General features: G+C 49.0%; 1 long non-coding RNA gene across 1 annotated transcript; it reads left to right on the top strand.

Annotated features, from left to right (window-relative positions):
* The first annotated feature begins 5,815 nt into the window (after positions 1–5,815).
* Positions 5,816–26,864, top strand: LOC148686055 (uncharacterized). Its single transcript, XR_015949864.1, has 4 exons — positions 5,816–5,958; positions 7,429–7,533; positions 9,228–9,342; positions 26,401–26,864. It is a non-coding gene; the product is annotated as an uncharacterized LOC148686055 (long non-coding RNA).
* Positions 26,865–27,256: the final 392 nt, after the last annotated feature.

The following is a 27,256-nucleotide window of genomic DNA, read 5'->3' as shown; positions in this document are numbered from 1 at the left end:
TGCTTTTGTCATCTTGCAGGTCCACCACATATGCTAGAATGTGCCTTCTTTATCTTTACACTTCCAACGGATATTTGTAGCAGTTCTATACAGGCATACCTCGGTTTAAGTTTAAGCCTCGGTTTGAGTATTTCAGTTTAAGTACTCCGCGGACCCGTCCGGAACGGATTAATCCACTTTCCATTACTTTCTATGGGAAAGTTTGCTTCAGGTTAAGTACGCTTCAGTTTAAGTACTCCATGGACCATCTGGAATGGATTAATTCACTTTCCATTACTTTCAATGGGAAAGTACGCTTCAGGTTAAGTACGCTTCAGGTTAAGTACAGACTTCCGGAACCAATTGTGTTTTTAAACCAAGGTACCACTGTACATTTTTGCTAGTTTAGTAGGACTTAGGTACCAACATTTTCATATAATTTCCCTTCAACATACAGCACAGCGTGCCCAATTGTTAGGGGCAATGGGAGCTTTAGTCTGAAGCCCCACAGATTTCCCATCCCTCTCTTATGCAAAGAAGAGGAGGAGGAGGAGGAGGAGGAGGAGGAGTTTGGATTTGATATCCCACTTTATCACACCTCTGAAGGAGTCTCAAAATGGCTAACATTCTCCTTTCCCTTCCTCTCCCACAACAAACACTCTGTGAGGTGAGTGGGGCTGAGAGACTTCAGAGAAGTGTGACTAGCCTAAGGTCACCCAGCAGCTGCATGTGGAGGAGCGGAGATGCGAACCCGGTTCCCCAGATTACGAGTCTACCGCTATTATTATTAAAAAGAAGTTCTACGCTCCAGCCACTCTCTCAGTGCAGTAAAAAATTCTTTTTCCAGCAGCCCGCCTAACTCCTCCCTGCTGTGTAGGCACAAGCACTCTGCCCTCCCACACCTGTCTTTTCACTTCCACTTCCCAGGGCAGGAATCCGCTGTCACCAGAGGTCAAAGCCAGCCCCGGCATATAAAGGATTTCAGGAAGATGCTCGTTTCCTTTCAAGTTAACTCCCTATCTCCCAACGCGCCCATTAGCTCTTTTTTTTTGCCTTTAATAAATTTCCAGGGTCTGTGACCTCGGGAAAGCTCCTCGGAGGAGGAGGAGGCTGCTTCTCTACCCGTGTTCAGGAAATTGCTGTCATTTTTCACTCCCCACCAGCGTGGCACCACGGTATGGCTGTTGTTGGCGGGCACAGCGCAGCAACCAAGGGGTATTTAGGCTGGCACTGGACAAGCAGCTGCAGAATTTCACCGGCACCAACCCTCCTTGGTGAAAGAGTTGCACAGACTCCGTAGTCGGGAGTGAAGTCCCGGCTAGGGATCTCTCAATCCATAGCAAATTTGGCAACGGAGACTTGCCTTGATAGAGCTTTTTCCCCCCTCTGCTTTATTTGCACCACCAGAAAGAGAGGCTGCCAAATTATACCCCAGGTTTGGGCTGAGCTGGCGTAGCAGACCATAGAGCAATGTTTCCCAAACTTGGATCTCCAGCTGCTTTTTGGACTACAATTCCCATCACCCTGTGGTCACATGATGGGAATTGTAGTCCAAAAACAGCTGGAGACCCAAGTTTGGGAAACACTGCTGTAGAGAGTAGCAGCTTAAGAGCTCAGCCAGAAAGATATGGGTTCAAACACAGACTGCAAGGCTTAGGAAAGCACTGAAAAACTGCAGTGGGTGGTTGTGGTGAAAGACTTTGTCTTCTTGAGAACTGACTCACTTTCTCTTTTCTTTTTAAATAAGCGTGTTTCTAGACCTTATTGTTGCAATGTTTGGGTCTGGGATGTGCCGCTCTCCAGATCTGAGCCTGGTCTCCGCCGGGGAGGACAGGATACAAATAAAATTTATTATTATTATTATTATTATTATTATTATTATTATTATTATTACCTCTAGGAAAGGCCCAAGCCGGAACTGAAAGCAGCAGCACTCTTGCTGCTTGTGATTCTCAGCAACTGGTACATTTGGGAGAGATTCAGGTAGATAGCCATGTTGGTCTAACACAGTCAAAATACATATAAAAATTTAAAAAACGGTCCAATAGCACCTTAGAAACCAACTTAAGTTTGTTATTGGTTTAAGCTTTCGTGTGCATGCACACTTCTTCAGATACCAAGCTAAGGGACGCGGGTGGGGCTGTGGTCTAAACCACAGAGCCCAGGGCTTGCCGATCGGAAGGTTGGCGGTTCGAATCCCCGCGACGGGGTGAGCTCCCCTTGTTCAGTCCCAGCTCCTGCCAACCTAGCAGTTTGAAAGCACATCAAAGTGCAAGTAGATAAATAGGTACCACTCCAGCGGGAAGGTAAAGGCGTTTCCATGCGCTGCTCTGGTTTCGCCAGAAGTGGCTTAGTCATGCTGGCCACATGATCCGGAAAAACTGCCTGCGGACAAATGCCGGCTCCATTGGCCTGTAAAACGAGATGAGCGCCGCAACCCCAGAGTCGTACGCGACTGGACTTAACTGTCAGGGGTCCTTTACCTTTTTTTTAAAAAAAAGGTGCTACTGGACTGAAATATACTCGGAGTCGAGAGTGAATTTCATGCTCTTTATTCAGCTCATAGTCATCAAGGAGGAGAAGAGAAGACGAATGGCTCTTTTCCCAAAACCATCTGCTTATATACATTATTTACACAATGGGCCTTGCGTGATTGGCTACTTCAGGGCTACACCTGTGGGCCAATTATATTGTGGATTGACTTCTGCCTGCAGCCTGATTGGCTGCTCCTACAGGCCAATCAGGTAGCAGATTCACTTCTGCCAGCCGCCTGATTGGCTGCTCCAGCAGGCCAATCAGGTTGCGGATTCACTTCCACCTGGAGTTGGATTGGGTAGCTCCCGCTGATTCTGAATCCTATTGTTCTAGGATTCAGCTCAGTACATAACATGGACAATGTTTATATATATATATATATATATATATTTGGGAGAGTTTTTGGTTTAGCTCACACTTAAAGGTGGGCCCACCTAATTCACAGTTTCTGAAAGAACGCACAATAGAAACACAGCCATCGTGTGTTTTCATAATTCCACTTACCTGAATTATGAATCTTTGCTGCCAGGCAGTATGTAGAAAGACGCGTGCACAGGGGCAAAGGGTACATAAAACACACACAACATGTAAATATACAAAAATGTGTATACAGTGGACGCTCGGGTTGCGGATGTGATCCATGCGGGAGGCATGTTCGCAACCCGCAGCATTTGTAACCCGTGTCTGCGCACTCGCGGGTCGCGATTCGGCGCTTCTGCGCATGCGCAAAGTGCGATTTAGTGATTCTGCACATGTGCATGCGGCAAAACCCGGAAGTAACCCGTTCTGGTACTTCTGGGTTCGGCGCAGAGCGCAACCCGAAAAGACACGACCTGAAGCGGCTGTAACTCGAGGTATGACTGTATTAGGAGATATTCGCACTAAAATGTTGCAGCATTTCATGAAGACTTGAATCTGGTCTGGGACCGTAATAAAAAATTACTATTATTATTATTAATGAAGATTTTTTAAAAATGTCATGAATGGATGTGGAAACCTGAATTTAAGATCAGAGAAGCAGAGAAACCCCCAAAGGGAGAGATTTGCTCATCCCTAGACCAACAATAAGAGTTTTATTCGTGTCACAGTCCGGTCGGCGGGCGTCAGGACCAGAGGTAAGATGGTGGTGAAGAAGCAGGAACAGGAGCAGGGCTGAGGGTCCAGCAGCAGGCAGTTGCAGGGTCAAGGAGCAAGGCAGAGACGAAGGTCCACGGGGCAAGAAGCAAGGCGAAGGCTCAAGGAACAAGAAGCAAGGTGAAGGTCCAACGAACAAGAAGCAAGGCGAAGGTCCAAGGGTCGAGGAGCAAGGCGAAGGCAAAGCAAGGGTCCCAGGAGCAAGGAGCAAGGCGAAGGATCAAGGAACAAGAAGCAAGGCGAAGGTCCAAGGGTCGAGGAGCAAGGCGAAGGCAAAGCAAGGGTCCAAGGGTCGAGGATCCAGGCGTCGGCAAGGCAAGGGTCCAAGGAGCAAGGAGCAAGGCGAAGGATCAAGGAACAAGGAGCAAGGCGAAGGTCCAAGGGTTGAGGATTCAGGCGTCGGCAAGGCAAGGGTCCATGGAGCAAGAATCAATGCATCGGCAAGGCAAGGGTCCAAGGAGCAAGGATCAAGACGTCAGCAAGGCAAGGGTCCACGGAGCAAGGATCAAGACGTCAGCAAGGCAAGGGTCCATGGAGCAAGAATCAAGACATCAGCAAGGCAAGGGTCCACGGAGCAAGAATCAAGACGTCAGCAAGGCAAGGGTACACGGAGCAAGGATCAAGACGTCAGCAAGGCAAGGGTCCACGGAGCAAGGATCAAGACGTCAGCAAGGCAAGGGTCCACGGAGCAAGGATCAAGAGGCCAGATGCAACCACGGCAAGGCAAGGGTCCACGGAGCAAGGATCAAGACGTCAGCAAGGCAAGGGTCCACGGAGCAAGGATCAAGAGGCCAGATGCAACCACGGCAAGGCAAGGGTCCACGGAGCAAGGATCAAGACGTCGGCAAGGCAAGGGTCCATGGAGCAAGGATCAAGAGGCCAGATGCAACCACGGCAAGGCAAGGGTCCAAGGAGCAAGAGGCCAGATGCAACCAGGCAGGGAAAGCGTTGCTGTGGCAAAGAGCTGAAGGGAAATGCTGGGCTTTTATCCCTGCCACCAGGTGCAGTGAGATCTCAAGTGGCCTCACCTGGGTGACTACTCCTTGCCTCTCCAACACAAGCTGATGTCTTCACCTGTGTGGCCACGCCTTGCTTCCCCAGCACAAGCTGAGGCAGGCCCCAGTCCTGCAAAGCACCACAGGCCTGACTTCTGCCCATACTCCTGACAATTCGCCAGGTTGCGCAGATCTCCTTCCTCAGCAGGGATCCAGTCACTGTTTCCTAACCTTCAGACATTACATTGATCCCTTTGCTTGGCCAGATCCAAATCTCCAGTCCATCAGACAATTTGGATTTGCGCCTTGCTCTGTCCACACATTTCCATCCTGCGTTTTTCCAGGAAGACAAAGCGCAAAGGAAAGAGGGAGAGAGACACACGATGGCAGCGATCCAAGCTCTGTGGATTCTGGCGGGCTCAATTGTGCTTAACTCCGTATCGGACTGTGTCCGTTTACAAGCCCTGGACCGAAATCTGCAGGGCAGGAGCGGAGGTTTCCTCAGGTTTTAAAATAAAATTAAATCAAATCCTGGCAGGAAAGTTACATGTGTCACTCCTGCGACGGCGAGAGATGGAAGCTGGGCTCATCCCAGCTGGGACATCCGACGACCTATTGGCACTTAGGAGAACCTCCGGACGGATTAGGGGGGATTTTGTGGGGGGCGTTTTATCGCTGCATCATAACTTAGCAGCCCAGAGGTGCTTCCCACAAAATCTCGCCTGTATCTCCCAGCCGTGAACTTTTGCCCTGCCCTGGGCTGGTTTCAAACAGGATATTATGCGCCTTGAGCCTAGGAAGCTGCTTCATATGGAGTCAGACCAATGGCCCGTCTAGCGTCATTGTTGACACTGACTGGCAGCTGTGGTTTGCCAGGGTTTCAGGCTAGGAATCTCTCCCAGCCCTGCTTGGAGCTGTCAGTGGGGATTGAACCTGGGACCTCTTTCATGCAAAACACACCTGTGGGGTGTGATCTGTGAGAGGCAGTCAAGTACAACATTCCTCGAAATGCTAGAGAAGACATGCGAGGGAACGTTTGGTCCAGCCAGTCAAACCTTCCTGTTCCTCCTGGCTAGAGCATCCTTCCTTTTACATGAGAAGGTGGGCGTGACCTAACCTGTCCAGGTAACAAAAGGACGAGTCATGCAGCACACCTTTCTTTTTGGCTTCCTTCTTCATTTGACCAGCTTCTAGCTAAGACTGCTCTGCTAGCTCTCAGCTAGCAGAAGCCCTGGGATTATTCCCCCATATGGGGTAGATCCACTTGTACATATTTGTAACTAACCTGGCTTCAGGAATCCAACCGTGAACTGATGTGAGTAAACTTGTTTTATTGACTTTGAATAAGATTATGGCATCTTTATTCTTTTAAGAGGGATTCAAGGGAGCTTTCCAGGAACGTACAATTCAATCTGAAGCCGGAATTGTATATAAGTGAGGGGCTCACACGAGCCTGCAACCAGACATTTGCTGTGCATGTAAAAAGGGGAAGGTAACTCTGCTAAGTAAAGGAACTTGCTAGTGCAAATTAGGAAGGATATTAATAAAGAATATATCCTCTCCTTACACCCTGAACATTCCCACACTACCAATGACCTGTGGCCAAGAATTATTAAAAGTATGATGTAAAACCTATTTTACCAGAACCTTCCGCTGCCCAGAAGAGTGCTCTCGTGCTCAAATCCTGTATGTGGGTTTCCTTGGTTGGCTACTGTGAGAACAGGATGCTGCACTAGATGGGCCATGGGCCTGATCCACCGGCTCTTTTTATGTTCTCGTGTGCATTTTGTAACAGCCCCCCCCTCCATGCATGCATTTATCAGGAGACATTTTTTCCAGGCACGTAGGCGAAAGGGGCAGAAGAGGCTTTGCCCTGCTAAAACGCCCCTGCGTCCGGCTGCCGCGATCAAAGCACGGGAGCAGGGCTGCTCAGGAAAGATGCCATCAGCCACGTGGTATGATTTCAACCACGCTGCAGGTCCGTGGCTTTTGCAACAATGCCACAGTGGAGGCCGGCCATCTGTGGCAGAGTTTCCCTGACCGCTGGTCCTGCTAGCGGTGGATGATGGGAGTTGTAGTCCACAAACAGAGACCCAAGTTTGGGAAACCCTCATCTATGGGAAAACATGGCTTTCTTGTAATGAATCGTTGTCTTCCTACGTTCCCCTCCCCCCCCTTGAAAAAAAGTCAACCGGACAATGTTCCATTATCATAAAATATATGGGGACCCCGGGAGGGACCTGGAATAATTGCTACCATTTGAGCCTCGCTCTTTCATTTGAGCTGGGAGGTTCTCCGTCGCTATCAGCATTCCAAAGAGAGGCGAAAGTGCTTTTCCGCCGGGGCCGGTAATGCCACGCGGCTTAATTGCCCCTGACATTTTTCTTGGCCTCGTCAAGGACTTCCTCGGTATATCAAAAGCCCAATGGAAATTTATTGCACATTGTCAAGAGACCGGGGTGCAGGGGAAATTAAGACCTGTGGCATCTCCAAAGAAGCTTCGATAACCGAGTTGCGTTTAAAATAAATCAGCAAACATAGCTTCTCTCCTGGGAGCAATAGCCTGCAAAGTATGTCATCAGGAGGCCCAGACGCTGTTGCGATGGTAATTAATCTTCCTGGTAATAAAGCTGATGATGTTTTCCTGTGACCCAAAAAATTGGGCAGTTCCTAAAGGGGCCACAAGGTGGCATTGGGGTACCCTGATCTGCGGAAGGAATGGTGTGTTTAGAAAAGGACTTTAGAGTGCTTGGGTACCTTTCAAGGGCTGGGCTCTTAAATTTAGATCGAAACCCCTTTAGATGAAGCTCAGAACATCTCAGAATGAAGGTGTGCTCTGGGGAAGACCGGCCACATCCGTCAAGGGAGAAGAATTGGCCGTAGACCAAAGGTAAGCACACTGGTACCTTGGTTCTCAAACTTCCGTTCCAAAACCAAAGCGTTCCAAAACCAAGGCGCGCTTCCCCATAGAAAGTAATGCAAAATGGATTAATCCGTCCCAGACTTTTAAAAACAACCCTTTAAACAGCAATTTAACATGAATTTTACTATCTAACAAGACCATATATTTTATGATAATGATCCTTAAAATGAAAGCAATAATTGATGTACTGTACTATAGAATAAATAAGACAGAATTGTAGAATGATAACAATAAAAATTATTTTTTCTTCTTCCCTGCACTGATGATAGTCATTGTTTGGATGGGGGGCTTTTATCCATTTCCACAGTCACACAATCAATCAGTACCTGAACTGGGTTCCACACAGTCGCAAAAACAAATCATCTGAAAAAGCCTCAAAAACAAAAACGCAAAAATATTTGCAAAAACAGAAGCGCCAAACTTAATCCGTTCCGGAAGTCCGCTTGACTTCTGAAATGTTCGAAAACCAAGGCGCAGCTTCTGATTGGTGCAGGCGCCCCAGAAACAATAGCTGACAACCGCAGTAGATAGTTACAGGTAGGGAGCCGTGTTGGTCTGACGTGGATAAGGATGAAAGGGCATTAGGCTAAGGCCCAAAATTAAGCTGGGTTCCTGCTTAACTTGAGAGCAGAATATTAAAAACACGTTAAAACATCAAACATTAAAAACTTCCCTAAAAGTCAAGTAGTTGTTTATTTCCTTGACATCTGATGGGAGGACGTTCCACAGGGCGGGTGCCACCACCGAGAAGGCCCTCTGCCTGGTTCCCTGTAACCTCACTTCTCGCAGGGAGGGAACCGCCAGAAGGCTCTCGACCTCAGTGTCCGGGCTGGACCTCAGTGTCTGGGCTGAACGATGGGGGTGGAGACACTCCTTCAGGTAAACGGGACCAGTGGTCAGGGACGATGGGAATTGTAGTCCACAACATCTGGAGGGCCAAAGTTTGGGGATGCCTGGGTTAGACTGAGAGAAGGCAGTGACTGGCTCCCAAGGCCGCCCAGCAAGCTTCGTAGCTGACTGAGGATTTGAACTCTGGTCTCCCCCAGGCTCTCGTCTGACATGCTACCCAGCCTTTTCCCATCTCGGATCCTCAGATGTTGTTGGACTACAACTCCCATCACCCCTGGTGGCTGGTCCTGCTAGCTACGGATCATGGGAGTCGTAGTCTATCAACATCTGGAGACTCAAGGTTGAGAGAAAGGCTGCTCTAACCACTACACCACACTGGCTCTCACACGATGGCAGATGTCACTGAGAAGCTTGCAAGTATAGCTCAATCAGTAGAGCATGAGACTCTCAATCTCAGGGTTGTGGGTTCGAGCCCCATGTTGGGTGAAGGATTCCTGCGTTGCAGCGGGGTTGGACTAGATGATCTTTGTGGTCCTTTCCAACTCTACAATTCTATGATTCTAAGTAGGGCTTAAAGTCAGCATCCCCAAGAGCCTGCTGGACTCGGCCAGTCCATGCGCTCTGTGAAAAAGCACTTAGTTCTTTCTTCCCTAAACCTTCCGACATTCAACTTCCTAGGATCTCCCCAGGTTTCAGGATTATGAGATAAGGAGGGGAAATGTCTCCCAGCTCACTTTGCCCCACCCAGAATATAAAAGATATAACATTAAAAAAAATGGAAGCAGCAATGTCACGCCGACCTTTTTCTCTAGGTCGATACTCCGCCTTTGGAAGGGAGCCAGCGAAATGTCAGGGAGATCTCTACAAACGGGCCAAGGCAAAGAGATCTGCCTCCTTTCGGTACCTTCCTTCACCCACTTGTCAGAGGTATGTCCAACTCCTATCACAAACCGCTAATAAACTTATTTTTTTTCCCCTCTCTCCCTCCCCACTTTTGAAACTTTCCCACTGGCTTAATCTCTATTAGACTGGGGAGGCAGGCAGAAAAATGGCTTGCCCTCGCATGGGAGAGGTTAGAACGGCCCCGCCCAGCCGGGCTGATTTAATAGCAATCAATTAATAAAGCAATCTGCCCGGTGTTATTCTTCGGCCGGCCCCATTCTCAGGGCCATGATTCAGTGCCGCTCAGCCATTCCTGCACATTGTCTGAAGCACCCGCCACACTAAGTGCCCAATTAATCAGCAGACAGAACGGCCTGGGGCCATTGTCACAGCCAATTCTTATGAGCCCAGCCGTGGACGGATGCTTTTAAGGAGGAGCTGACGGATATATCATAGGAAAGTGCTTCGTTCTGAGTCAAGGCTATCGCCCGATCTAGCTCAAGATGGTCTGCACTGCCTGGCAACGGATTTCCAGCGGGGATCATGGACAGTCCCAGCAGGAGATGCCAGGCCTTGAGCCCAGGGTCTTCTGCAGCTCTTCTTCTTCTTCTTCTTCTTCTTCTTCTTCTTCTTCTTCTTCTTCTTCTTCTTCTTCTTCTTCTTCTTCTTCTTCTTCTTCTTCTTCTTCTTCTTCTCACTCATAGCCGAGTAAGATTGTCTTCCATAAACACAGTTTTAACAGTGAGTCCGTAAGTGACTGTGGAGGCCAATTCTGGATCTACACGTCCTTCCGCAGTGGGGACAATAGGTTTCCGGGCGGGAGTTGATCACGGTGAGGGTTTGCCAACCGTGCCTTCCTCTTAGCACGTTTCTCCCTTTCGTCCTGTGTTCGAGTGTCTTCAAAGTCCATGACACCTTTGGTAAAGGCTGTTCTCCAACTGGAGTGCTCGCAGGCCAGTGTTACCTAGTTGTCAGTGTTTATGCTACATTTTATTTTAGATTTGCCTTGAGAGAGTCTTTAAACCTCTTTTGTTGACCACCAGCATTATGCTTTCCATTTTTAAGTTCAGAATAGAGTTCAGTCATACCTCGGTTTAAGTACGCTTCAGTTTGAGTACTTTCAGTTTAAGTACTCCGTGGACCCATCTGGAATGGATTAATCCACTTTCCATTACTTTCAATGGGAAAGTTCGCTTCAGGTTAAGTACGCTTCAGGTTAAGTACGGACTTCCAGAACCAATTACACTCATACTTCGGGTTAAGTACACTTCAGCTTGAGTACTCTGCAGACCCGTCTGGAATGGATTAAGCCACTTTCCATTACTTTCCATGGGAAAGTTCGCTTCAGGTTAAGTACACTTCAGTTTAAGTACTCCATGGACCGTCTGGAATGGATTAATCCACTTTCCATTACTTTCCATGGGAAAGTTCGCTTCAGGTTAAATACAGACTTTTGGAACCAATTGTGTACTTAAACCGAGGTGCCACAGTAGTTTGGAAAATGATACCTTCTGCAGGTATCTCCCATGGAAAGGATCAAGCAAACATGTAGCTCGTGCAACATCAATTTTCAATTTTTTTTAAGGAATTCAGGGGAGATCCTGTAAATGATAAGCCAGTTAACTTAATATCTGTCCTGGGGAAACTGATGGACCACTGGAGGGTAGGACTTGAACCAATGGCATCAAGTTGCAAGAAATGATAGTCCGACTCAACACACGGAAGAAGTCTCTGACAGTAAGAGCTGTTCAACAGTGGAACGGACTCCCTCAGGAGGTTGTGGACTCTCCTTCCTTGAAGGTTGTTAAGCAGAGGTTGGATGGCCACCTGTCGTTAGCTGAGATCCCTGCCTTTCAGGAGGTTGCACTAGATGTCCCTGGGTCCTTTCCAACTCTTCTATTATTCTATGAAGAGAAAATAACCAACCACAGAGAAGAACAAGCCTCGCTGAAGCCAAGAGTGGCTTCTGCAAGGGCAAGTGCTATCTCATGAAGCTATAAGAGTTCTTTGGGAGCGTCAGCAAGTATATAGAGGTGATCTGGCCGACAACAGGTACTTGGGCTTTCAAAAAGCTTTCGACAAGGACTCCAGAGTAAGCTTAGCAGTCATGGAATGAGAAGAGAGGCCCTCTTGTGGATCAGGAATTGGTTATGTGACCGGAAGTAGGAAATTGGAATAGATAAGCAGTTCTCTGAATTGAATGGAGAGAACTCCAATATCCATTAAAAATGGATGTGATGTTATGTGAAATATTAATGTATTGTTGTTTAGTCGTTTAGTCGTGTCCGACTCTTTGTGACCCCATGGACTATAGCACGCCAGGCACTCCTGTCTTCCACTGGCTCCCGCAGTTTGGTCAAACTCATGTTCGTAGCTTCGAGAACACTGTCCAACCATCTCGTCCTCTGTCGTCCCATTCTCCTTGTGCCCCTCATCTTTCCCAACATCAGGGTCTTTTCCAGGGAGTCTTCTCTTCTCATGAGGTGGCCAAAGTATTGGAGCCTCAGCTTGAGGATCTGTCCTTCCAGTGAGCACTCAGGGCTGATTTCCGTAAGAATGGATAGGTTTGATCTTCTTGCAGTCCATGGGACTCTCAAGAGTCTCCTCCAGCACCACAATTCAAAAGCATCCATTCTTCGGCGATCAGCCTTCTTGATGGTCCAGCTCTCACTTCCATACATCACTACTGGGAAAACCATAGCTTTAACTATACAGACCTTTGTAGGTAAGGTGATGTCTCTGCTTTTTAAGATGCTGTCTAGATACATCATTAATGTATTAATGAGTTATATTATTCCCCCCACTTTCCCCCTGTAAGGTATTATGTACTGTATATCTTTTCTTTGCTGAAAGTCGCTTGGAAGCTGAAATATACTCGGAGTCGAGAGTGAATTTCATGCTCTTTATTCAGCTCATATTCATCAAGGAGAAGAAGAGAAGACGAATGGCTCTTTTCCCAAAACCATCTGCTTATATACATTATTTACACAATGGGCCTTGCGTGATTGGCTACTTCAGGGCTACACCTGTGGGCCAATTATATTGTGGATTGACTTCTGCCTGCAGCCTGATTGGCTGCTCCTACAGGCCAATCAGGTAGCAGATTCACTTCTGCCAGCCGCCTGATTGGCTGCTCCCGCAGGCCAATCAGGTTGCGGATTCACTTCCACCTGGAGTTGGATTGGGTAGCTCCCGCTGATTCTGAATCCTATTGTTCTAGGATTCAGCTCAGTACATAACACCCCTCCCCTCTAAGTTCCAGTCCTGCCCGGGAAGTTGCATTCGTAGTCCCCAAGGTCTGCTGGCCGCCTCCGTGTGCGTTGTGGCCTGGGGTGTTCCTTGGTCAGGGGTTCTGGTTCTGGCTCGTGTTCCGAGGCTGCTGGCTGTGCCGGGGCTGTCTGGTCTGGCGCCACTGAACCACTAGGTTGTGACTCTGGTTCCGGTGTCCTTCCAGCCTCGGGGCGCCCCTCTGTGCCTACTGCTTCTGCTTCCCCTGCCCATCCCTCTCGCTCTACAGGCCTCACTGCCCTGCTGTCCCCTTGGGACCCCTCTGTCCCGCTCTCCTCCCGGGTTCCTCCTGGGAATCGTCGCCGTAGCTGGTCGCAGTGGCGGCGCCAACATTGCCCCCCTTCCGTTAGTACCTCGTACGACACGGGACCGGTCACCTTGGTGACTGTGGCGGGTACCCATGCTGGGCCTGCCCCAAAATTCTTTGCATACACTGGGTCCTGGGCCACAAATGTCCGGGGGTTCCTGCCTTTCCCCACCACTACCTCATCCTGAGCTCTGTCGGGGTGAAGTCGGTCCAGTCTAGTTGCAAGGCGCCGGCCCATGAGTAGTTCAGCTGGGCTCCGGCCCGTCGTTGTGCTTGGGGTGCTGTGCTGTGCTAGAAGAAATGCGGCAAGGCGGTATTCCCAGTCCCCTTGTGTTATGCGGCGGAGGCTGTCCTTGGTGGTCCGCACCATGCGCTCCGCTTGGCCATTGGTGGCAGGGTGGAATGGTGCTGAGCGGATGTGGCGGATGGCGTTCTGCGCTGTGAAGGTCTGGAACTCCTCTGACGTGAATGCGGTTCCATTGTCCGAGACGAGGGTGTCAGGGAGCCCGTGGGTTGCAAACAGCTTACGTAGTACCCGGATGGCTGCCGCCGTAGAAGTGGACGGTACCAGTGCGACCTCCAGCCATTTGGTGTAGGAATCCACCACTATGAAGAATGTTTTTCCCTGGAAGGGGCCAGCGAAGTCCACGTGCAAGCGTGACCATGGATGTCGGGCGGACTCCCAGGGCTGGACTGGGGCCCTTGGGGGATCCGGGCGGGATTCTTGGCAGGTCTGGCAGTGTTGGACCCAGGCCTCTATCTCTCTGTCAATCCCCGGCCACCACACATAACTCCTGGCAAGGGCCTTCATCCTCACTACCCCTGGGTGTGTCTCGTGTAGGGCTGTGAGGACCCTTTTGCGGAGGGGCTGGGGAACAACAACCCTGCTTCCCCATAACAGGCACCCCTTGTGGGCCGACAGTTCATGTTTGCGGTTTGTGTAGCCAGCGAATTCTGGCCCGGGGCTGCTGCTGGGCCATCCTCGCCACACCCAGTCCAGGACCCGGGAGATGACCCTATCTTTTGTGGAATGGTGCGCAACTTCTTGTGCCTGAATGGGTCGGTCGGGAAGCAGCTCCAGGGTCATAACCTCTTGCGCAGGCGCTGGGTCGGGGCCTGTTTCTGGTAGTGGTAGCCTGCTGAGTGCGTCTGCGTGGCCCATCGCCTTCCCAGGGCGGTGGATTAGTGCATACTGGTAGCCGGCAAGGAAAATTGACCACCTGAGGACACGTGGAGACAACACTTGGGGGGTCTGCTTCTCGGGGGCAAACAGGCCAAGCAACGGCTTGTGGTCAGTCACTATGGTAAAGGGCCGCCCGTACAAGAAATCATGGAATTTTTTTACGCCCTTCACGATTGCCAGACCCTCCTTGTCAATCTGTGAGTAGTTTCGTTCGGCTGCAGCAAGCGTCTGGGAGAAGTATGCCACCGGCACCTCTCTTCCATCCGGGAGTTGGTGTCCCAGGACAGCGCCGATGCCATAGGGAGAGGCGTCGCATGCCAGCACCACTGGCAGCCTCTCGTCGAAGTGTGCCAAGACCGAGTTCGAGACGAGCAAGTCCTTGACTGCCTGGAATGCGGCCCTTTGTCGCTGGCCCCACACCCAAGGGGCCCTTTTATCTAGGAGTCTGTGTAGGGGCTCCGCTACCGCTGCCTTATGGGGAAGGAAGGCATGGTAAAAGTTCAATAGTCCCAAGAATGACTGAAGTTCGGGCTTGCTCTTGGGCGCTGGGGCCTCACAAATGGCCCGTACCTTGTCACCGGTTGGATGGACCCCTTCTGCGTCCACCTTAAATCCCAGAAAGTCCACCTGCGGCACTCCCAGTAAACACTTTTCCCGCTTCACCTTGAGGCCCGCCGTCTGGAAACGGTGCAGGACGGAGCGGAGGCGGTCCTCAAATTCCTCTGGTGTGGGCCCGGCGATCAGTACATCATCGAAGAAGGGGGTGACGCCAGGAATCCCTTTAAGGAGAGAGTCCATTAGATTCTGGAATATGCCTGGTGCCACGCTAACGCCAAATTGCAGCCGCTTTACTCTGAATGCCCCTCTGTGCGTCACAATCGTCTGAGCCTCTGCTGTGGCTTCGTCCACAGGCAACTGTTGATACGCTTGGGCCAAGTCCAGTTTGCCAAAGATTTTTGACCCAGCCAGGGTGGCGAGGACATGGCTGACCACTGGCACTGGGTATGCATGGGCCGTGAGAGCCTTGTTTATGGTGCATTTGTAGTCTGCACAGATGCGGACCGAACCGTTAGGCTTGACGGGTGTGACAATTGGAGTTTCCCAGGGGGCGTTGGGCACCGGCTCCAGCACTCCTTGCTCCACGAGCCGGTCCAATTCCTCGTCTATGCGGGGTTTCAGGGCGAACGGGACCCGGCGGGCCTTGTGCCTGATGGGTCGTACAGCGGGGTCTAGCTGTAGGGCAATGGGGGGTCCTGTATATCGTCCCAATGCCCCATCGAAAACCCCTGGAAACTCTTTGCATATGGCGTCCACGTCCACTTGTAAGCTAGTGCGGTTCACCCCGGTAACGGCTAGCCCCAGAGGTCCAAACCATGCCAGTCCCAGTAAGCTAACGTAGGGGCCCTTAACTACCAGCAAGTCCAATTGTTGCTTTCGCCCTCGATATTGCACCCTGAAGGTCCCCACCCCCATTGTAGGGACCTTACGTTTCTGGAAGTCCCGGAGGGTGAATGGGGCCGGCCTTAGTTTGGGACCCCCATTAGGGCACAGTTCCCTTAATGTTCGGGCCGAGATTATGGATAGAGTTGAACCCGTGTCCAGCTCCATGCGGCATGGGGCTCCCTCTATCTGTACCTCTATATAAATTTTCTCTGTGCTGGGATGGGGCAACTGGAATACCTGGTAGTCCGTGATCTCCGTCGAGTTGCCTTGGTGCATGGTGCCGTGTGACCTGGGGCTCCTGGGTCGGTCATCTGATGCTTGTCGACGGGTGAGTCGAGCCCGACACACCCGGGCGATGTGTCCCAATTTTCTGCACTGCCTGCACTCTGCGTTGCGGAAACGACAGGTCCTCCTCTCGTGGTTCTCCCCGCAGCTTGCACAGTTCCCTCCTTCTCGTCGAGGCTGCTGTGGTGTGTGTGCTGCTTGAGTGCGCCGCTGTACTCGGTGTACTTCCTCCCTGTCAGATTCGGATTCGTCGGTGAGGTCTTCGTGGTAGACCCTCGGTTGGGATGGCGGGGCCGGTCGTGCCTCTTGCGTTGACCTCTCGGCGGCTTCGGTTGCCAGGGCTTCCTCCAGAGCAATCTGGAACGTGAGGTCTTTTTTGGCGTAGAGGCGTCGTTGCAACATCTCGTCCCTCAGGCCACCGACGAGGCGGTCACGAAGCATGTTCTCCAACTCTGAGAAGTTGCATAACCGGGCGGCTTGGCGGAGGGAGGTCACAAACCCAGTTATGGTTTCCCCCGGGGCTTGCCGCTTTGCGTAGAAGGCATTTCGGCAAGCTACCACCGAGGGCTGTGGTGAAAAGTGCTCCTTCAGCCGTTCCATTATTGTTTTGTAAGAGACGGTAGCGACATCTCTAGGTGCAAGGAGAGCCCGGGCGATTTCAAACGTCTCCTCTCCACAGACGCTGAAGAATGTCGCCCTCTTCATGGCATCGTTGGTGACTTCTTTCGCTTGCAGGAGGAAGTTGAAACGGGCGGCGTACCCTTCCCAGTCTCCTGATGCTGGTTTGAATGGCAAGAAGCTGCTGTCGGTTGCCATTCTGGGTTCCTTGGGTCCTGGAGCTGAAGCCTGGATGCACGGTGCGATGCAGCGGTGCAGCAGGTGGCGGTGCTGTGGTGCAGTGCGTGGTGGCGGTCAGCTCAGCAGGATCCCACCTTCGTCGCCAGTGAAATATACTCGGAGTCGAGAGTGAATTTCATGCTCTTTATTCAGCTCATATTCATCAAGGAGAAGAAGAGAAGACGAATGGCTCTTTTCCCAAAACCATCTGCTTATATACATTATTTACACAATGGGCCTTGCGTGATTGGCTACTTCAGGGCTACACCTGTGGGCCAATTATATTGTGGATTGACTTCTGCCTGCAGCCTGATTGGCTGCTCCTACAGGCCAATCAGGTAGCAGATTCACTTCTGCCAGCCGCCTGATTGGCTGCTCCCGCAGGCCAATCAGGTTGCGGATTCACTTCCACCTGGAGTTGGATTGGGTAGCTCCCGCTGATTCTGAATCCTATTGTTCTAGGATTCAGCTCAGCACCACAATTCAAAAGCATCCATTCTTCGGCGATCAGCCTTCTTGATGGTCCAGCTCTCACTTCCATACATCACTACTGGGAAAACCATAGCTTTAACTATACAGACCTTTGTAGGTAAGGTGATGTCTCTGCTTTTTAAGATGCTGTCTAGATACATCATTAATGTATTAATGAGTTATATTATTCCCCCCACTTTCCCCCTGTAAGGTATTATGTACTGTATATCTTTTCTTTGCTGAAAGTCGCTTGGAAGCCCTCAAGTGACAAGCGACAAATAAGTCTAATAAGTGAAATGAAATTCACTGCCCAGCCCATGTTTGCATCTGGCCCTTTCCCACCTCTGGCATGCGACCCTCAAATGGTGGCCCAAAAGGGAATATGGACCTTAAAAAGTTTTCCTGACCCTGGTTCTGTTCTCATATAAATATACAGCTGATAAAACATTTAGTTCAGCGAGAGGTTAGGAAGCTTTCGAGATGGCGGCCATCTTGGTTCCCTTCGGCCTGCAACTCCCAGGGGCTAGCTTTGGCTCTTCTTGAAGTCTTCCCCATTCTCGACGGAGCAGCGCCTTTTGACTTGTAAAAATAAAAGTGTGAGAGAGGGAGAGGGAGAGGGTCTTAAACTCCAGAGCAAAGCTCTTCCTCCAACTGCACACCATTGCAGACCAAATGTGCAAAAACGGGGGGAGGGATCACTTTTCAAGATGCCCAGGACTCCTGATGGGAGAGGCGAGCTCCCTTTGCCTCGCCAGAGAGTTCAAAGTGTCTCCGCTGGATGTTGGCTGCTCCGCAAGGTTTCTCCGTCCAGATAAATCTCTCGGTGCCGGTTAACCTCCTCCCCGCCTCCTTCCTCACTCCCGGCGTGTGAAACTCACCCGCCTGCGAGAGATCAGAGATGGCCTGGAGTTCACGTTAAGGAACAGATGTCACAGCTCTAAGTGCAGAGGTGTCGGGGAGCATGGCGGTCGAGACGTTGAATTAATTAACTAGATCCCTACGGCAAAGTCAAAGGACTTGGCCACTTGGGACAAGCCCAAGTGTGAAATTCAGCCCAACACCCCAGCCTCCTGCTCTCTGGCTTTTGCTGCCCCTTGTAGGATTTAGGGACATGGGTGGCGCTGTGGTCTAAACCACTGAGACTCTTGGGCTTGCCGATCGGAAGGTCGACGGTTCGAATCCCCACAATGGAGTGAGCTCCTGTTGCTCTGTCCCAGCTCCTGCCAACCTAGCAGTTCGAAAGCACACCGGTGCAAGTAGATATCTTTACCTTTCCTAGGACTTACTATGGACCCCTCCAGAGGTCCCTTTATTTGTGCATCCATGGCGTTTTGTGCTCATGATGGCAACAGGGAGGTTACATACAATACTGTTTGTGCCTGCTAAAGGTTTGGGGCAAATAATAATAATAATAATAATAATAATAATAATAATAATAATAATAATATAATAATAATAATAATAAATTTTTATTTATACCCCGCCCTCCCCAGTCAAAAACCAGGCTCAGGGCGGCTCACACCAACAGAATTACAATAAAACATAAAAACAATTAATTAAAATAAGATTAAAATACAGTATTAAAATTTAAAGTGCAGCCTCATTTCAAGTATACAACACGTACAGTCAGAGTGTGTCCTGTAACTTCCGGCTAAGGTAAAGGTAAAGGGCCCCCTGACCATCAGGTCCAGTCGTGTCCGACTCTGGGGTTGTGGCGCTCATCTCGCTCTATAGGCCAAGGGAGCTGGCGTTTGTCCGCAGACAGCTTCCGGGTCATGTGGCCAGCATGACAAAGCTGCTTCTGGCGAACCAGAGCAGCGCACGGAAACGCCGTTTACCTTCCCGCCGGAGCGGTCCCTATTTATCTACTTGCACTTTGATGTGCTTTCAAACTGCTAGGTGGGCAGGAGCTGGGACCGAGCAACAGGAGCTCACCCCGTTGCAGGGATTCGAACCACTGACCTTCTGATCAGCAAGCTCTAAACTCTGTGGTTTAATCCACAGCGCCACCTGGGTCCAAAATCATGCAATCTTTCACATAACACAAATGTTCTTTTTGTGTGTGTGCTTTTTATTTATTCTATTTATTGATTCTATTTCTGTGCTTCTTTTCACTCACGTGAGTCCCAAAGCGGCTTGCAAACTAAAAATAATAGCATAGAGAATTTTTTCTTTTTATACCCCATCCATCTGGCTGGGTTTCCCCAGCCACTCTGGGCGGCTCCCAACAGAATATTAAAAACACGGTAAAACATCAAACATTAAAAACTTCCCCAAATAGGGTTGCCTTCAGATGTCTTCTAAAAGTTGGATAGTTGTTTATTTCCTTGACATCTGATGGGAGGGCGTTCCACAGGGCGGGCGCCACTACCAAGAAGGCCCTCTGCCTGGTTCCCTGAAACCTCCCTTCTCACAGGGAGGAAACCGCCAGAAGGCCCTCGGCGCTGGACCTCAATGTCCAGGCCGAACAATGGGGGTGGAGACACTCCTTCAGGTATACTGGGCTGAGAACGTTGAGGTCTTTGAAGGTCAGCACCAACACTTTGAAGCATCACAGTTTCAACATACGGGTAAATCATATAAAATAATTAACAGATCAGCAGCACAACCATTACAAGTCATCAGTAAGACAACCAACTTCTATAAAACACTATTAACAATAGTAACAACATTAACAAACGAAGAACCAGGTCTTCTGCTGGTATAGGATGGCGATCAGGTCAACCAAAGGCCTGGTTAAAAAGGAACGTTTTTGCCTGGCGCCTAAAGTTGTATAGTGAACGCACCAGGCAAACTTCCCTGGGGAGAGCATTCCGCAGACGGGGAGTCACTGCAAAGAAGGCCCCGTTCTCATGTTGCCACCCTCCAGACCTCTCGAGGAGGAGGCACACGAAGAAGGGCCTCAGAAGCTGATCTCAGGGTCTGGGTAGGTTCATATGGAAAGAGGTGGTACTTCAGGTATTGCGGTCCTGAGTCATTTAAGGCTTTATAGGTCAAAACCAGCACTTTGAATTGGGCCCGGAAACTAATCGGTAGCCAGTGCAGTCAAACCAGGATCGGTGTAATATGCTCCAACCGTCTTGCTCTGTGGGAGCTGCTGAATTCTGCACCAGCTGAAATTTCCGAACCGTCATCAGAGGCAGCCCTACGTAGAACGCATTGCAGTAATCCAACCTTGAGGTTACCAGAGCATAGACAACAGTAGTTAGGCTATCCCTGTCCTTCATTTGATAATCCCACAGTGTCGTTCTGGAGGTCATCGCCAGCCAAGCACAGTCTTGTCTGTCAGTCAAAGGGATGTTGACAAACTGAGTGTCACGGTCCGGTCGGTGGGCGTCAGGACCAGAGGCAAGATGGTGGTGAAGAAGCAGGGTCGAAGGCAGAGGCGAAGGTCCACGGGGCACGAAGCAGGGCGAAGGCAAAGCAAGGGTCCAGGAACAAGAAGCAAGGCGAAGGTCCACGGGGCAAGAGCAAGGCGAAGGCAAAGCAAGGGTCCAAGGAGCAAGGAGCAAGACGAAGGATCCAGGAACAAGAAGCAAGGTGAAGGTCCAAGGGTCGAGGAGCAAGGCGAAGGCAAAGCAAGGGTCCCAGGAGCAAGGAGCAAGGCGAAGGATCAAGGAACAAGAAGCAAGGCCAAGGTCCAAGGAACAAGAACAAGGCGAAGGTCCAAGGGTCGAGGAGCAAGGCGACGACAAGGTGAGGGTCCAAGGAGCAGGAGGCCAGATGCAACCAGGCAGGGATAGCGTTGCTGTGGCAAAGAGCTGAAGGGAAATGCTGGGCTTTTATCCCTCCCAGCTTCTGCCACCAGGTGCAGTGAGATCTCAAGTGGCCTCACCTGGGTGATTACTCCTTGCTTCTCCAGCACAAGCTGAGGCAGGCCCCAGCCCTGCAAAGCACTACAGGCCCCAGAGCCTGACTCCTGCCCATACTCCTGACACTGAGCTTTCCTGGGGCATTGCTGCCTGCATTCTACCCAAGGCTGATGTACTTCTGGAGAGACCTTTTGTGGACTTCATTAGATGCAGTCCTGCTTTCTCCAGAAGATCGGAGGCATCCTTTATTTTAAACGATGTGACCAAGCTGATGTAACTTGCAGGTGAAACTTGGAAAATTAGAATATCGCCGAAAAGTGCATTCATTTCAGTAATGCAACTTATGGCTTGGATTTATGGACTACTTAAAATGAGGCTGCATTTTAAATTTTAATACTGTATTTTAATCTGTATTTTAATTAATTTCTTTTTATGTTTTATTGTAATTTTATTGGTGTGAGCCGCCCTGAGCCCGGTTTTGACTGGGGAGAGAGGGGTATAAATAAAAATTTATTATTATTATTATTATTATTATTATTATTATTATTAAAAGGTGAAACCAATATATGGGATAGATGCATGACATGCAAAGCAAGATATGCCAAGCCTTTATTTGTTGTAATTGTAATTATTTGTCGTTAGGCGGGTCAATTATAAATGGAATGTAATTAATGAAATGTAATAGCGATGTTTATTTTTGTTTATTTTTGTATTATTGTAACTATTTGTTTTATTACTGTGGAATTTCCAAAAGAAAGCATTTGTAAAAATTAAAAGAAAAATAAAAAATACAAAGTTGCATTAATTACTGAAATAAATGCACTTTTCGACGAGATTCTAATTTTCCGAGTTTCACCTGTACTCCATGAATATACTCTGGCGTGGGGAGTGAGTCATGTCATGTGTCGGTAAGCTGAAGCAGGAAGCGGACACTCGGCAGGTAAACAGTAGGAGCGTGTGACAGAATTTCCCTTCTAATCTCTGGAAGCGGCTGAGCAAACATGTTTGTTGTGGCCAGACACAGCAGAAGCGAAATATATGTTGCAGCCAGAGATGGATGCCAGCCGTTCCCAAAAGAATATTCTATAGGATTGGGTCTCTTCTTGGTACTAAATAACAGTTTCCTTCCAGAGAATCCCAACATGGGAATTACAGTCCTTACCACCACCACCACCACCACCAACAACAACAACAACAACAACATCAACACACACACACCCCTGTATTCTATTGCAGATTTCTCACAAATTATATATATGGGGGGGGGGAGAGAGATATATTTAGATGATAGATAGATATAGATAGATAGATAGATAGATAGATAGATAGATAGATAGATAGATAGATAGATAGATATACGTATATAACAGGGTGGTGGTGGTGGTTTTCTGTTTTCTTCAGGGGGTGGGGTCACTTTAAATTGCTTTTAAAATGTTAATTTGGATTTTGGCATTTGCATTTGTAATGTATTAATTTGGATTTCTGTATTTGTATTTGTGGTCTGGGGTATTGTTTACGGGCTTTTATTGGGGAGATTGTTTTTTGTTAGTTTATATACATTCGTATTGCAGCAATACTATTGCTAATTGTTTTAATTCATTTTGTTTTGCGTTTTGTGCTTTTCTGTTGAAACTTTACGTTGCGAACCGCCCTGAGACCTACAGGTATAGGGCGGTATTACAAATTTAATAAATGATAATTAAATAATAATATGCACATTATTTAATGCATTTTTGCTTCATGGGCATAGTTTTGCAAGCAGGTGTCTTGAGTAAAATGCATTTTATAAAATATAATAATAAGAAGAAGTTATTTTTGTAAGTTATGTTCAGTAACGTTAGCATTTTTTTTTTTTTTGCATTTGCGCGAGATAGAATAGAAATGTAACACTGTTGTTCAAAAGATTTATATGCACTGGCATATTGAAAAGCCTGATGCATGAGAGGAGGACCTGATTTCCTCACATGAGCTCAATCCTCTTTAGCAGGACAGCCTCTGGTATAAGTGGGGATAAGCAGGGGGAAGAGAACAGACAAATGGGGAAAGAGTCAGAATAAATATCTGGTGCAAATCTTCAAGAGGTGCCACAAAACCTTTTGTTCTTCTTGCTGAAAGGGACTTACTCAGCTGGAACCCCATAGGAACATAAGAAGGGCCTGCTGGATCAGGCCAGTGCCCAGCCAGTCCAGCATCCTGTTCTCACGGGGGCCGACCAAATGCCTGTGGGAAACCAGCAAGCAGGATTTGAGCACAAGAGCAACCGCCCCCTCCAGTGGCTTCCAGCAACTGGTATTCAAAAGCATTAGGGAACACGGATGGCACTGTGGTCTAAACCACTGAGCTTCTTGGGCTTGCTGATCAAAAGGTCGGCGGTTCAAATCCCCATGGCGGAGTGAGCTCCCGTTGCTCTTCCCCAGCTCCTGCCCACCTAACAGTTCGAAAGCACACCAGTGCAAGTAGATAAATAGGTATCACTGCGGCGGGAAGGTAAATGTGAAAAGGATCTAGGAGTCCTGGTAGACCACAAACTTGACATGAGTCAACAGTGTGATGCAGCAGCTAAAAAAGCCAATGCAATTCTGGGCTGCATCAATAGGAGTCCAGCGTCTAGATCAAGGGACGTGATAGTACCACTGTATTCTGCTCTGGTCAGACCTCACCTGGAGTACTGTGTCCAGTTCTGGGCACCACAGTTCAAGAAGGATACTGACAAGCTGGAACGTGTCCAGAGGAGGGCAACCAAAATGGTCAAAGGCCTGGAAACAATGCCTTATGAGGAACGGCTTAGGGAGCTGGGTATGTTTAGCCTGGAGAAGAGAAGGTTAAGGGGTGATATGATAGCCATGTTCATGTATATAAAAGGATGTCATAGAGAGGAGGGAAAAAGGTTGTTTTCTGCTGCTCCAGAGAAGCGGACACGGAGCAATGGATTCAAGCTACAAGAAGATTCTACCTAAACATTAGGAATAACTTCCTGACAGTAAGAGCTGTTCAACAGTAGAACTTGCTGCCAAGGAGTGTGGTGGAGTCTCCTTCTTTGGAGGTCTTTAAGCAGAGGCTTGACAGCCATATGTCAAGAATGCTTTGATGGTGTTTCCTGCTTGGCAGGGGGTTGGACTGGATGGCCCTTGTGGTCTCTTCCAACTCTATGATTCTATGATTCTAAATGGTGTTTCCGTGCACTCTGGTTTCGGTCACGGTGTCCCGTTGCGCCAGAAGCGGTTCAGTCCTGCTGGCTGCATGACCCGGAAAGCTGTCTGTGGACAAACACCAGCTCCCTCGGCCTGAAAGCAAGATGAGCACGTCAGCCCCAAAGTCATCCTTTGACTGGACTTAACCGTCCAGGGGTCCTTTACCCTTTTTACCTTCTTATTCAGAAGCATTGTTGCATCCATCTGTAGCCATTATGGCTAGTAGCCTTCAATAGCCCTCTCTTCCTCCATGAATTTGTCTAATCCTTTTTAAAAGGCCTTCCACGTTCATGGCCGCTGCTGCTTCCTACAGGAGGAGGAAGAGGAGGAGGAAGAAGAGGAAGAAGAGGAAGAAGAGGAAGAAGAAGAGGAAGAAGAAGAAGAGGAAGAGGAGGAGGAGGAGGAGGAGTTTGGATTTGATATCCCACTCTATCACACCTCTGAAGGAGTCTCAAAATGGCTAACATTCTCCTTTCCCTTCCTCTCCCACAACAAACACTCTGTGAGGTGAGTGGGGCTGAGAGACTTCAGAGAAGTGTGACTAGCCCAAGGTCACCCAGCAGCTGCATGTGGAGGAGCGGAGACGCGAACCCGGTTCCCCAGATTACGAGTCCACCGCTCTTTACCACTACACCACACTGGCTCTCACTGGCAGGAGGAAGTTGCATAGTTTAACTGTGCACTGCGTGAAGGACTTTCCTTTAACTGTCCCGAATCTTCCAAAAATCCAGCTTTGTTGGATGTTCATGAGCTCTAGTGCTACGGGAGAGGGAGAAAAAAACATTTCTCCATCCACTTCCTTCCTGTCCCTCTGGAATTTGCCAGGAGAGGCTAAAATCCAGCAGGTCGAGACCAGATTCCCAACGCCTCCTGTTACATGTCTTGATTTTAGCGTAAGGTGTAATGGCGTGTGACGTGCCGTGAGATGAAACCTGTTTGCTGTTCATGTGCCGCCTTGCCACAGTCCTCTCTGGAAGCTTCTCCGACATCCCTCGGAAGGGCTTCTGGGAGTTCTCCAGCATGTGCAGAATCGATCTCCTCGGGCCGCAGTGCACAAGGATGAGGGAGACGTCTTGCAGAGCCGGGGGCTCGCAGGGCAGCTCGGCGGCTGCGCCATCGATCACTTCGCGCCAGCCATGACATGACAAGCCCATCATAATATTTGTGAGGGATCGCTTCCTCGTCAGCGGCAGCGAGCGCCAAAACCAACGCTTTACGGTTGCAGTGGGAGCGTCGGGGCTGCGCCGTGCTAACTCGAGGTCACAAAACACAACAATCTGAAATATTCCCCCTCCATTAAAAATAACAACTCGGGGTTAAAAGACTGCTTCATTACAGCTGGGAGGGGGAGTTCGGTGAACGGTAGGGTGGGGGGAAGAGAAAACGCCACAGATGGGATGGGATTCAGATGTCTGCATTGGTGAAACTCCTGCTGTTGTCCTGCAACCATCAAGGATTATGGAGGTCAGTTGCTCAGAGTCAACGTTGTGCTGACGGAAGAGATTTGTGGGAGACGTTTTTTATTTGTACAAGTAGGATAGCATCTGAAGTTTTTGTACATGTGTCCACAAATGCGAGAGAAAGAGAGAAAGAGATCCTGTTTGGTGGCCACCCCAAAATGTGCAATTTTCGGGCAGCGCCAGGAATGCGGAAAATTTCGACTCCCCCCCCCCTTTCTTATTTCCCAAGGATTGTTTCAACGTTTGGGAATGGCAAAGGCTGACAGAAAATGGCTAGACAGAAAACATAGCTGTGTTGACATGGCTTAAGATCCAGCCATTTCTCTTGTTTACCGAAACATACTTTCATCTCGATTCATCTTTCCAATTTGTAGCTAGGGATAAGTGAATCAGCTTCTTGTTTTTTTCAGATTTCAGTTCAGCTCTCCCCATTTCCACATCAATTTACAACTGAAATGAGAGAAAAGTCCTCAGGAAGAATCACCAGCATGTTGACACAATTTCTCCCTGTTATACACCTTTGTGTGCAATTTTGCTTGAGGCACAAAGCTAAGGAATTTCCCCCAGTGTGATTCATTTCTGTATATTTGGTTCACTAAGATGCACATTTTTATGTGCGCAATACCCTGCTGTGTTTATTTATGCACACATTTTTTGACTGGAGGACCACATTGCAAAATTCGGAGAAGTTCAAATTTAGGAAATATGCCTTTCTTTTCGTTTGCGTCTTGTTTCGGAACGCACAAATCTGGCAGGTTTTCCTTTGAATGCAATCTGAATCAACATTCTCTCTCCCCCCCCCCGTGTGCACCATTTATTACTTCAGATTTCTAACGCACCTGCCCACCCCAAAGGGAGCCCATGGAAGCTCACGATAACAAAGATCACATTAAAAAGAATTCAAGACAGCGGCGTAACAGACTGCAGACAGCCGTTCAAGCCAGCAGTGTGAAAACTTCATGCCATGATAAGCCCAAAGCCTGGATAAATAAGAAGGTTTTTACATGCATACTGAATGCAGAGGGTGACTACCTGAGTTCTCTTGGGAGGAAGTTCCACAACTGGGGAATCATATGATTTATTGGTTGTTTGACATATAGTCTCCACAATCAAAAAGTATAACATTAAAAAATGCATTACAATAAAAATAACCCAGCCTTTACCAACTTGGCACCCTCCAGATGTTTCCAATTACGACTCCTATCAGGGCTGGGGCATCCATGGTTGAGCAGCTTCCTTGAATGTGGAAGGTCTCAGGTTCAGTCCTCCTGAGCATCTCCTGGTAGGGCTGGGAGAAACCCTGGAGAGCTTCTGCCACTCAATGCAGATGTGATGGATTGGCTGGACTCGGAGGAATGATGGGAGGCACCGGCTGGGGAACCCCCAAGGGAAGAAAGCTCAAAGTCTCGGGAGCGGTGGTAGGACGATGATGAGCGCTCCGAAGGAGAAGAGGAAGAAGACGGGGAGCAGGAGGTGTCAGAAGGTAGAGAGGCAACAGGGTCTAGTGAGCTGCAAGAATCTGTGACAGAAAGTAGTCCAGAATCAGAAGCAGCAGCTAAAGCAGGAGAGGAGGGAGGGCAAGAGGCAGAGAAGAGTCAGGCTAATGAAGAGTCCCAGGTGTCTCCCCTTCCTGCTGTTCTTCCAGGACCAGAGGAGGTATGAAGGAGGAGGAGCAAAGACAG

The sequence above is a fragment of the Zootoca vivipara genome, chromosome 4 (genome assembly GCF_965207765.1).
Source record: "Zootoca vivipara chromosome 4, rZooViv2.hap1.1, whole genome shotgun sequence".
In the NCBI taxonomy this organism is placed as follows: Eukaryota; Metazoa; Chordata; class Lepidosauria; order Squamata; family Lacertidae; genus Zootoca; species Zootoca vivipara.
This window is presented reverse-complemented; position numbering and strand designations above follow the sequence as displayed.